Genomic DNA, 12,253 nt, shown 5'->3' on the forward strand with positions numbered 1-12,253 from the left:
CAAATTGTCTATACCAGGTAGCCTCTTGAGCAGCATCAGATATAATCTACGAAGACTTTAAGGTCAGATCAACGCACACACCCATTTAAACTGCAAGCCAGTTCTGGGAGGTGGCTGAAGCAGATGGTGGCTGGTAGTGGGGGCCAGGGACTGGTCAACATCTCTGTTACTAACTTTTCTGACATGAACTTGGACTTTCCATATCTGAACTAAATTCCCCATCAGGGCATGGCGGAATGATAATGGTGGGAATGACTTCCTAGGAAGTGAGAAGTGCTGGGTATAATATGAATTTCCCTCTAAATGTCAAGCACAGTCACCTCCTGTTTGAGGGACTGCAACCTGTAAGTCACAGATGTTGAATGAGTCAAATTTTACTGTTTGCTCTGCTAACAGATCCACTTGGCCAGGACAAAAGTTGTTGTCTGTGTTGTTTTCTAAGCATGCGATACATGGCTAGGAAATGCCTGTGACTACAACCTCTCTTACTTTATGCTGTGTGTGTAGTCATTAAAAAAAGAAAGAAAGAAAAAAGAGCTTGTATAGTTTGTAGGGAACTCTCACATGCAGCATGCCTATTCGCTTGTGGGAACTGGGGCTATCGTGTGTAACAAAGAAATCCATATCATCATAGGTCTTATTAAAATAGCATATTTTAAACATTGATTCTGCCTAAAATTAAACTCACTGCTCAAGTTCTTTCTTATATATTGTGGAGTTTGCTCATTATCAGCCAATGTTGAAATTATACCTTAAATATACCCAGGAACTTTGTTACCAACAAATCTGCCCCCAAATATCCACTCTTTGAGTCCTAGCTCCGCCTTATTGTGGAAAAGGAAGAACTATAAATGCTTCTTCTAGATGCAGAGGGATTTAAATTACGTTGATTTGGAAGTCCAGTGGGTCTGTGTAATGTGCTTATTCAACTTTCTTAAGATTGCTACAACAGCTGCAGAGATTAAAGTGATAGATCTTGGTCACAGAAATCTTCCACATTATTTCAGTCACTCTTTAATGTGTTCTTCTGTTTTGATTTTAAGAGTAAAAATATGTTTTTTTCTTTCAGATAAGTGTTGTGGCATTTTCCTTTGTGGGTCTTAAATCTTTAGGGACACTAATGAAATGTGTGTGAAAACAAAACAAAGAAAAAACTAACGGCCAGTTATCTGTGACAATCCATCCCTAAGTGAGCAAATAAATAAATAAATAGTTGGATAAATGAGCAAAAAAGGAAAAACATAATTTCATTCTCTCAAATCAGTGAAAATAAGCGACATGATAAGAAAGAATGAGACAGCAGCAGACCCCAGCCTTGCTACATTTGCCTAAGCTTGAAAAATCACCTCCTTCCCAAGGCAGAGCAGTGTACTTGGCGTGCATGCTAAGTATGTGGAAATGTGTAAAATGACAAATCTTTCACTAGGAGTGTGTGTGTGTGTGTGTGTGTGTGTGTGTGTGTGTGTGTGTCTGGGCTGTGTGTGAGAGAGAGGAGGGGGCTTTACAGCAACTCTCACCTGCTTAGGAATGGCATCCCCTCCCCCTCAGGCCAGCACCTCACAGGCAGCTTCTCCATCCCCTCCACAGCAAGATTGATGGTGTTCCGATTGCAAGCAGGCAATTTTAGTCTCTCAAGAAATAATCCACTACACTGACAGATGAGAGGAATTTGACGAGCCGTTCCCCTTGTTGAGATTGCGCCTCACCTGGATGGCACCAGCCAGCCTGGGCCCGTTAGGGGAAATGGTTAGAGATTTGGGCCAATTTCTGCTGTCATAACGTGAAATTGTGACAGTGTTTTTGTAAAGCCATGCATTTGTGATCTGTCTCCTCAACATAGTGGGTTTGTGCACAGACAGAATGAGAATATGTTAACTAGAAAACTGACTGATTTTAATGTATTCGCCTGCAGCCCCTAAGTACTTCCTATTTTTCATATTTATAGTATTAGGAATGCACCATTTATTTTCACTTACTCACTAGTTAGGAAGATTAAAACAGTCAATCAAATGAAACTGAAATTTAAAATTACATAAGTGAATAAATGTGCTATAGATTAACAGATTCATAATTTCAATAATTGAATATGGGAATAATTTTTATCTGGGGAAAGATGTAGGAAGTTACTATGACAACATGAAAAATGTTTGTGCCTCTCCCCCATACCAAACCTTTGTAAGGACAGTTAATTTTAAACACAGATTCAACAATGAAAACTCAGGTGTAATATCTCTTTGGTTTCTAGTAATTAGGACAGCCTGAGTTCTTCACACTCACCAGTGGGAGCAGGGGAGAAAAAGGATACATGGTCTGCCAAAGAGAAAGTAAGATTATGTTTTCTCCTAGTATAGATATATGAATTATGATGACAGTTTTAATGCTTGCTTTATTTGGGGCATGTGGGTGGATGTGTGTGTGTGTGTGTGTGTGTATGTATCTTTAAAACAATAAAATATGAGTCTTCTCAAAATTCTTTAGCTAGAAAAGGATCCCTCAGATTCTTTAGACAAATAAAACTATGTATCTATGAATCACATGAGACACGTTAGAAGTAAACAATGAATCATTTGTTCTTGAGTCAATATTATTTCATTGACATTGGAAATGATATATAAAATTTTTCTCTGAATAGAATATCTATGTAATTTATACTTGACAAGATTTAAGACTGTAGTAAGGTTACTGTGTATGTTAGAAGTCCTTGTTTGTAACTTTATTATATAGTGAACATCACCATCCATTTTAACATGAGGATTTGGGGTTAATCAATAAAAATTTGTACATAACTTACATTAATTTTTACCCTATCATTCAAAACAACATTTTTAGAAAACTGAATGGTGCTTTTCAATAAAGGGTTACTGAATAGTTTTAGTGTGTAATAACTAGTGGGCACAACTGTGGTTGCATATTTTCCTTTTAGGAATGCCTACTAGCTTGAAGTTGCTAAGTATAGTGGATTGGTGTTAGGATTGGAGAAGACAGGCTGTTATTTGGTGTAAGCTGGTGCCAGTGATAATGCATTGATCATCTGATGGTTGATATTGACCTCCAAGAGGTAGAATGCAGCTATGGACATCAAATTAAACCCCAAAATACCAGGGCCAGGTAAAGATATAACTACATATTTTCTGTCACTGCTATGAACTTGGAAAGAATGATGGAAATACCATACAAATGACTACTGATTTGAGCACAAGACTATGCCTTCAATTCATAGTTAAGAACAAGATGTTACACTACACAGCAAACTAAAGGATTTAGTAGTGTCACAAATGAACATTAGTTGACAATTACCAATTTCTTAAACTTCATAGGAGATGATGAGCTTTCAACTCGAAACACTGCAGAACATTTTAGTTTGAGTACACTGAAGCTGGTGAACCATTTCCCCACAGCATTGTATCTCTTAAAATGGGAAATGTATGCATTGATGCTTCCACTTCTAGATGCTAACCCCCAAGAAAAATGCTGGACATGTGTGAAAAGATTTATGTTGAGGTATAGTTATTGCAATAATGGTTATAATGGCAACAACAGAGTTTCAGCTCCATCAAAATGGGATTGATGAAATAAATTATGGCACACATCTAATCAGTGGCATTCAGTGTGGCCATTACAAAGGATGAATTATTTGGAAAACTCCTAAGATACTGATTGATGAAGAAAACAAGAAGCAGAATACTATTTTAAAATAATTTGAAAAAAATGAAAAACTATCAAACATCATGCAGTAATTGTGAAAGCTGAAGAAAATTCTTTTTTCCTTTTCTTTAAAATTTAAATTAGAAACAAGCTTGTTTTACATGTCAATCCCAGTTCCCTCTCCCTCCCCTCCTCTCCTACCCCCACTACCCTATCCCATACCCTTTCTGCTTCCCAGGGAGGGTGAGGCCTTCCATGGGACTCTTCAAAGTCTGTTATATCATTTGGAGCAGGGCCTAGGCCCTCTTCTATGTGTCTAGGCTGAGAGAGTATCCTTCTCTGTGGAGTGGGCTCCCAAAGTCCATTTGTGGCCTAGGGATAAATACTGATCCACTATTGGAGGCCCCATAGATTAACAAACTGACATCCATGTTCAGGGGGTCTGGAACAGTCCTATGTTGATTTCCCAGTATCAGTCTGGGTTCAATGAACTCCCTCTTGTTCAGGTCAACTGTTTCTTTGGGTTTCTCCAGCCTGGTCTTGACCCTTTCGCTCATAACTCCTCCCTCTTTGCAACTGGATTCCAGGCGTTCAGCCCAGTGATTAGCTGTGATTGTCTGCTTCTGCTTCCATCAACTACTAGATTAAATCTCTAGGATGGCATATAAAGTAATTATCCATCTCATTATCAGAGAAGCGCATTTAAGGTAGCCTCTCCACTATTGTTTGGATTGTTAGTTGGTGTCATCCTTGTAGATCTATGGACATTTCCCTAGTGCCAGATTTCTCTTTAAACCTGTAATGGCTCCCTCTATTATGGTATCTCTTATCTTGCTCTCCTCTATTCTTCTAGTGACTCAATCTTTGTGCCCCCTCCTGTTCTCCTCTCCCCTCCTCTTCTTCTATTCTCTTTCTCCTAACTCCCTCTCTTCTCCCCCCATGCTCACAGTTAGCTCGGGAGAACCCATCCCTTTCTCCTTCTCAGGGGGACCATGTATGTCTCTCTTAATGTCCTCCTTGTTTCCTATCTTCTCTGGCGGTATGGATTGTAGGCTGGTAATCCTTTGCTCTATGTCTAAAACCCATATATGAGTGAGTGCATACCATGTTTGTCTTTTTGTGACTGAGTTACCTCACTCAGGATGGTTTCTTCTAGTTCCATCCATTTGTCTGCGAATTTCAAGATTCCATTGTTTTTTCCCCCTCTGAATAGTATTCCATTATGTAAATGTACTACATTTTCTCCATGCATTCTTCAGTTGAGGGGCATCTAGGTTGCTTCCAGCTTCTGGCTATTACAAATAATGCTGCTATGAACATAGTTGAACAGATGTCCTTGTTGTATCTGAAGAAAATTCTTAAGTGACTTAACAATTTTTAAAAATTCATTTTAAAACAAAAATGAAGGAGGATGAGTAAGAAATTATAATGAGGCCTCTCTCCTTAGACCCTTCTAATAATAGAAACTGTAAACCAGTATTACCCAAAATATGCTTCATAAAGGTCCTTATTGGGAAAATGGGGTTGAATTCTGAGGAAACAAATATTGATCTGTGATATATTTTTCTATAGGACACATATGGTGTAAGTGATGAAAGTTCTGGAAACAGTTGCAGATAAAAAGCTTTTTTTCAAACATTCCTTTTTTATTTTGGCTGTATCGGCAATGCATACTCACATCACATGCATTGAGAAATGTGGGAGAAGAGAATTCTGAAATTTTATTCATCCTTTATATCACAGTATGTGCAAGGTACTTGACATGCAGATGCTTAGAAGATACTTGCTAAATTATTCAGCAAAAATGAAAGTTTTGATAGAATTGTAGTCTCCTCATTAGTTGTTATGATTAATGTGTGTATCAGCACAGGACACTATAGATTTAAGTTGTTTGTATGTGGGATTGGAATGTGGACACCATTCAAATGGATATTAATACAAGCAGCAAATAATCAGTATAGCATATATATTTCTATTTATGTAGAAATTTAACTGTTTGATATTGATATTTGGCAGCTCTTTTATTGCTTTGAAATGCACTTATAGATGTAGAATATATAGTGATTATACCTATAAATGTAGTCATATATTAAATGCCTAAGGATTTTTATTTTTAACAATAGCCTTCCTTTTCTCCCTTTAGGTTTGAAAAGGCCTCATAGGGATGAACTTGAGGACTGAAGAAAAAGGTCCCCTTAACAGGCAGAGAAAGGGCTTTCTCTGTGTAAAGTTTTTTATTTCAAGAGAAAAAATTCACTTCAGATTTGTAGCAAAGAGAGCAGCAAATAGGCAATTTCCCCCTTCTTTGGGGTAAAGAAAAGATGAATTATTTTGTTAACAAGTTGTATAAACTAATTGAATCCCCCAAAAGATAATGTCCTTAAAGCACACGGGGAACTCTCTTAGCCCGATCTTTCTTTCTCCTTGTTGATGTTATGTAATAACAGTCTCCAGAATAAAAACAGAAATGGTGTTATCATGAAGTTTTCCTCCCAGAAAGTTGGATTGAATATTGAGGGGTCTGTCTGCTGATTAAAGATTTCCTTCCTTCATGTAGGAAAGACATCAAACCAGGTCTTATCATGTGTCCTAAAGGGCAGAAATCCCTGGTGCCCTCTGGTATAGTCACTGTTCTCATTGTTCTCATGACATCACCAATGTCTACCTTTACTCATTCTGACTAGACATTCTCTTTTAGAATGCCTCATGCCACCCAATCATAAATAAAAGCCATCTGAATACACATATCCAGAGGGATTGTCATGTTTGTCGTTCTACAGATGAAGAATGGACTGATTGATTTGCACACTCAAAATTCCAGCTCCTAGATTCCAATAAGCACCTAAATTTAAGGAAAGCAATATCATGCTCTAGTCATTAACCGCGCAGCCTAGATTAGGGTCAACAGACCAAACTTCCTTCTGAAAGAGATTAAATAATGATTCAATAATATTTGCTGGTCAACTAGGCTTTATTTAAACAAGATCTTTGCATATTCTAACACTCACATATTGGTTGCAAAAGACCACATTAGCTTTTTAAGAAATGTTCAAATACGGTGAGGAGAGATGACCATAGAGTAGGAGTCAGAGGCTGAGCTTGTAGCATCTCCTAAGCTGTCAATCACTACAGTTCTCAGGGGTAATGATCAGAAAGAATGAATGAACACTATCAATGCTCCAAGAAAGTGATCCATATATTCCATAAATAGTCATGTATGTTGTCAAATAATGAATCTTTAGACTGCCCCAAGACCTGGTTTGTTCATTTTATCAATTCCATGTAGAACGATTCCTTGCAAAATTCAAAGAGTCATTGGCTGAAATGAATTGAACATTATGGAGGAGGGCAATAGGGGTGCTGACAACTGAGATAACTAAAGAATAGACACACATCTTGAGGAATGAACTTGTTCTGGGCTGCCTCTGAGCCTAGTCCAATGTGAGGAAATACTCTGACATTTGAAAGGGATCCTGAATCTTAGTGTTTATGTGTACTTTCTTTATCTTGTAAATATCAGGTGGTACAACAAATCTTGACTAAGAGTGACATCCTTCCTGCAGACTGCAAGGCAAGATTATCTCCAGCTCCAATGTTTTTTTGATTCTTAATGAATTTATCAAGTATGTTTATGCAGGATGAGTCAAGAGAGGGAAGGTCAATAGTTACAAATGGGGGCATTGTAGCCACATCTATTTTGGCATGGCTTAAAATCGTGTGCACACTTGAGCCATGACCTAAGTATCGCCCAATAGGCACAAACACTTGAATCTGTATACTTGAATTGTTGTTATGGGGGCTCTAGTCAACTGAGAGTTTTTATATAATGAGGCCATTGTTCTAATCAGAGGTCTCATTTGAATCTCAGCTAAAATAATCAATTAATTTTCTTTTAAATTAAGGCTTGGGAGAAATGGTAATCGGTAAATGTAATAAAATGGAGAACAGCATCCAGAAGTACTGTGATGCCCACATAAACCTCTTAATTTAATATTTTATTAAAGTTCTCAGAATCTAGTTTGCAATCCACTAGTATGTCATAAATATATCTTGAAAGCCAATATTATTTCTTTTTCACTTGTTCTTTAAGCATATGCATTTATTTCATGCAAGAACAAAGGCAACTTATTAGAAAGCCACCTATGTCATCATTCTTCTGCAAATGACATATAACTGAGGTTCCTGAGCATTCTTAATTTAGTGTCCTCATAGGAAACCTGGCTGCCAGCTCTTAGAAAACACTGTGGAGCTCCTGCATGCAGATAATTATAATTCACCCCGTTTGAGAAAAGACAATTTGTTATCAGTGTATCATGAGAGTTGTTTTAGTTGTTAGTGATTTTCAATTGCTGTGGTCTTGCTTTTTAATTATAAATCGCTGTTGGTTTAGTTTTCTCATTATCATTGAGTTTGTTGAGGGCTGCTTGGTTAACCCTATAGTATGAATGATGCATATTTGTTTCTTTTGTGCTTTAAATTGTTGAAGAAGACTAACCATTAAGCCAATCCAGAATTATGATTGAGAGACTGTTGATCAGAAGCTGACCTGGTAGAATTCTTACCTAGCATGTGATGAAGCCCTAGGTTCGACCCGCACTACCCCATAAACCAGGTGCAGTGGCACATACCTGTAACCTCGGACCTCATGAGATAGAGGCAAAATGTTAGATGCTCAAGATCATCCTAAGTTACTTAACAAAACGGAGGACAGCCCAGATACATCAGGCCCTGGTGAAAGAAGGTGTGTGCGCGGTAATTTAGATTCTAATTGCTAAAACTCGCACATCTCATCACTCTATGTGCATGTATTTATTATTTATATAGTGCCATTATGTGGACACTAACTGTAAACCTCTGCAATGTGTTCTCTTGCTACTTTTATGTCCATAGAGCTAGAACATTGCTTTATAAGAACCTGTTAATAGGTTCATCTTATCTCTAACACACACACCCACACACATGCCCCAACATGCAGAACATTCAATGTGGGGGCTGGTGGACACCTAGGAGAAAGATGCAGGACAGGGTCATACAAGAATGGATACCAAGACAGGATTCTGATCAAGGCGACGACTTTATTCATCACAAAGGGATTTATATAGGAGAAGTGAGGACGGGAAGGGGTGAAGGTGTATTTGCAGCTGCAGGAGTAAGAGGTCAGTGGGAGAGGTGGTCTGCTGCATTGCCTGGCAACATAATCTACAGGGCAAGAGGTCATGGGTAGGACCTTCTATGTTGTTTGCTAACCTGACAGCATGGTCCGATTCTATCTATTACAACTTACCATTGCTCAGGCCTATCTCCAGAAGACCTTGTAGTTTTCCAATTAAGCTAATCTTTAACTGACAGATAAACTGCAGGCCTGTTTCTTGGAATTTGCTTTATGTCAGAAGAGGTGGCAGGGTTGTCTTAGTGTCACATCTTCTCTATGAGTATGTGATACAGCCTAGATGACTGATGGCTGGAGGCCCTGACACACACACACCAAACAAACAAACAAAACACAGTGTTTCATACAGGCTTCTTTCCAAGAATTTATCTCCTAGGACTCCTGCTACTATAAAGTTGAAATAGATGGGGTAGATTTCTCTTCTTTGTTGAGCTATGGTATTAGAAGTTTAAGGACAGTTTTTGTCAAGACAATTATGTGACAAGAGATTAATGTTCATAGAAGCTTAAATTAGAAATAATATTTGGCATAATGAAAACTCAATCAATCAATCAATCATTCAATCTCTTTTTATGAAATAAAATGATAAAGGGCAGTGCAATGGTATCCTTGGAAGCATCCTAGATACAGTTACACCAAATGGAAAAGGTGTGGTTGTTCCATGCACCTCTTCATCTGCCAAGAATGCAAATTGTCACATCCTGGAGTGGTACTCTCGATTGAGGTCACTGGGTGAATATTTGTAGGACAGCATTTTTGACAGCTGCTTCCAGAATTATTGAAAAAACAGAGTAAATTTATGGATTGTGGGTTGCCAGTCTCCAGTCCTTTATCAGGCCTACAAGATCAGTAAGTGATCACTTTCTACACTCTTGTTCTTGATGTTTTCTAAATCTTGGTGCAAGGGGAGTAGTCTAGATGTCTTATTAAATGGGCTGAACTTTGACAGCACTTATCTTTAGCACTCGGTATTCCTTCCCTTCGCTTCCATATGGCATATGTTCTACTATCTCCTCTGGTTTCAATATAGTAGATTTCTACATGGCTTTTTCAACCACCCTATATTTGGTTGACCCTCTCTCCTATCCCCATCCCTCATACCACCACACTCCAGCCTTTATATTCCTAAACTTCCTTTCTATTTTCATTTTATCTAAAATCTACTATTCATGCTCTCCTAAAACATCTCTTAATTTTATTTTTAACATACAGTCATTTAGTATACGATACTCCTCAAATGTTTATTGGCTATTTACTGGGTGCTGTGAATTGAGTTTTTCCTCTTATAATAGAGATGACCTTTTTTTTAAAAAATAAAGCCCACTTAACATAAGTTCATACATTCTGGGCAGTAGGAAATGCTGGTCATGCTGGAAACTTTGTTTACACAAAGTGAGGACAACTGAATACTTGCTGATGAATAAATGAAAGAATGAGCCTAAACGTTAGTCCTCACAAACATAAGTTGGAGCATCATGTCATTTTATGAAGAAAGTCTAAAATAATAAGTTCATTGGTTTGATCAAGTTCCTGTAGCTTGTGACATGGCTTGAGATGGCAAACTGGAGATTATTTCCAGTGTCTGAGTGGTACCTCTGTTTACTTCACTGAGTCCAGTGTGACATGATCCTTTTTCTGTCACATTTTACCTGCACCAAACCCTACATTTCAGTTATCCTCATTGCTCCACCCATCAAAAAGTGGGAAATCATGCTATATGTGAGAAGAAAACTTAGGTTATGCAATGTCTCAGTCCAGTCATGCTTCTGTCATAGCCATGTACTACTAAGCAGGATAGTCTCAACCAATGGAAGTTAGAAAATGAATTCCCGTGCAAGGGCTTTGTTTTATTTTAGGTAAGTACCTTGCTTGAGAGCTTTTCTTAGTCTCTATCAGGCAGTACTTTTGATATTGTGGCTGAGGAATGCCTTTGTCTTTCTTTTGCTGGGCAAACTGGGGCACATGCATTCTGTTTGGTCCTTGCTGGATGAGCAGCAACTCATCTGCAAGTGATTTTTCCAGGGCTATTGTCTCCCAGTAGACTCTGGAGACCGCTCAGTACTACACACAGGGAGGCAGCAGCAGAGGAGAAATGTTCTTAAGAGGAGATTTTTCTGCAATTCTCAAAATGAAGTTGTAAATCATTCACACTGGGAAAAATTCTCTCCAACTACAATCTAGCTTTTCTGATACCATTTTTGAGGGGTATTTATCATATTGAGACTTTATGAATTATGTAGAATATTGTAAAGTGGGCTGACCTTTCTGGCAAGTGATTTGATCATTTGCAGCAGTGTCTTTTTGCTAAAAGATTGAATTTTCTGTCTTGCAAATAAAACATGCAAGGCCCACAGCTCAGTAATGTTGTGGGTAGAAATTGCTTGTAAAATCAGATAAGAAATCTTCCTCTACAAAACCTGTTATCATCAAATAGATATCTCCCTCTGTTCTAAAAATATTCCATGACAAGCAATGGTACACTCTTGATAGACAACCAGCTCATTCTACTATGAAAATACCATTGCAGGCATCATTAATCAATCACAGAAAAATTTTCATTGAGCCCAGATTCTATCTCAGAATCACTGAGTAGCTAAATACAGCAGCAATGATTTAAAAAACAACCACAACTACTTGCCCAAGAATAGTCATCACCCACATGCTACTACATACATGTTGCATCATAGACTTGTCTATTTAGCCACAAAATGAAATACATTGACTCTCTGGTCTAGACTAGTCTTTTATGTACATCACATATCCTGCATTGTGAGCTGTATTATTCATTTAAAATTAATTATTTGGGAGCTGGAGAGATGGCCCAACAGTTGAGAATATTTGCTGGGTTCTATTCCCAGAGTTCACAGGGAGGCTCACAACTATCTATAACTCCAATTCCAAAGGATCAGTGCCCTCTTCTGGCCTCTGCAATACTGCATACACATAAGTGGCATACAGACATGCATATAGATAAAACATGTAGACACATCAAATAGAATTAAAAAATAAATAAAAATAACTATATAATGATTCAAAAAGCTGATACACATTTAGTATCTAGAACAGATCCTGGAATTGGCTAGGTAGGTACCCATGAATGAAGCATCATCTAGTTTCTTTGGAAATTAGATAGCTGATTTTATTTTTCATGTCTTGACTTCACCATGTTAATTATTTTTGGTGCAAGGAGTGGGGTAGGATGGAACAGCCTGGTATACTAAATAAACCAGAAGTTCACATCATGTTTCTTTTATTATTATACTCATTGGCTCTCAGTACAGATAAGTTGAGACTAATTCTTCCTACTTTATCCATCAAACAGGAACACCTATTTATAAAACCCATTTCAGACTTGATCAGGAAATAGTGAAGATGTGTGCTGTATATCTTCTTTAAAATAGGTGCTCAGCATATGGTACCTTGTTATACTATTAGATA

The 12,253-nt window shown here is 37.8% G+C and overlaps 1 protein-coding gene across 5 annotated transcripts in view; it reads left to right on the forward strand.

The window, feature by feature from the left end:
• Positions 1 to 12,253, forward strand: part of Tafa1 (TAFA chemokine like family member 1) — a 669,539-nt gene that overhangs the window by 143,785 nt on the left and 513,501 nt on the right. The window lies entirely within an intron of this gene.

This window comes from Mesocricetus auratus, unplaced genomic scaffold (genome assembly GCF_017639785.1).
Source record: "Mesocricetus auratus isolate SY011 unplaced genomic scaffold, BCM_Maur_2.0 Super-Scaffold_100676, whole genome shotgun sequence".
NCBI classification, from domain to species: Eukaryota; Metazoa; Chordata; class Mammalia; order Rodentia; family Cricetidae; genus Mesocricetus; species Mesocricetus auratus.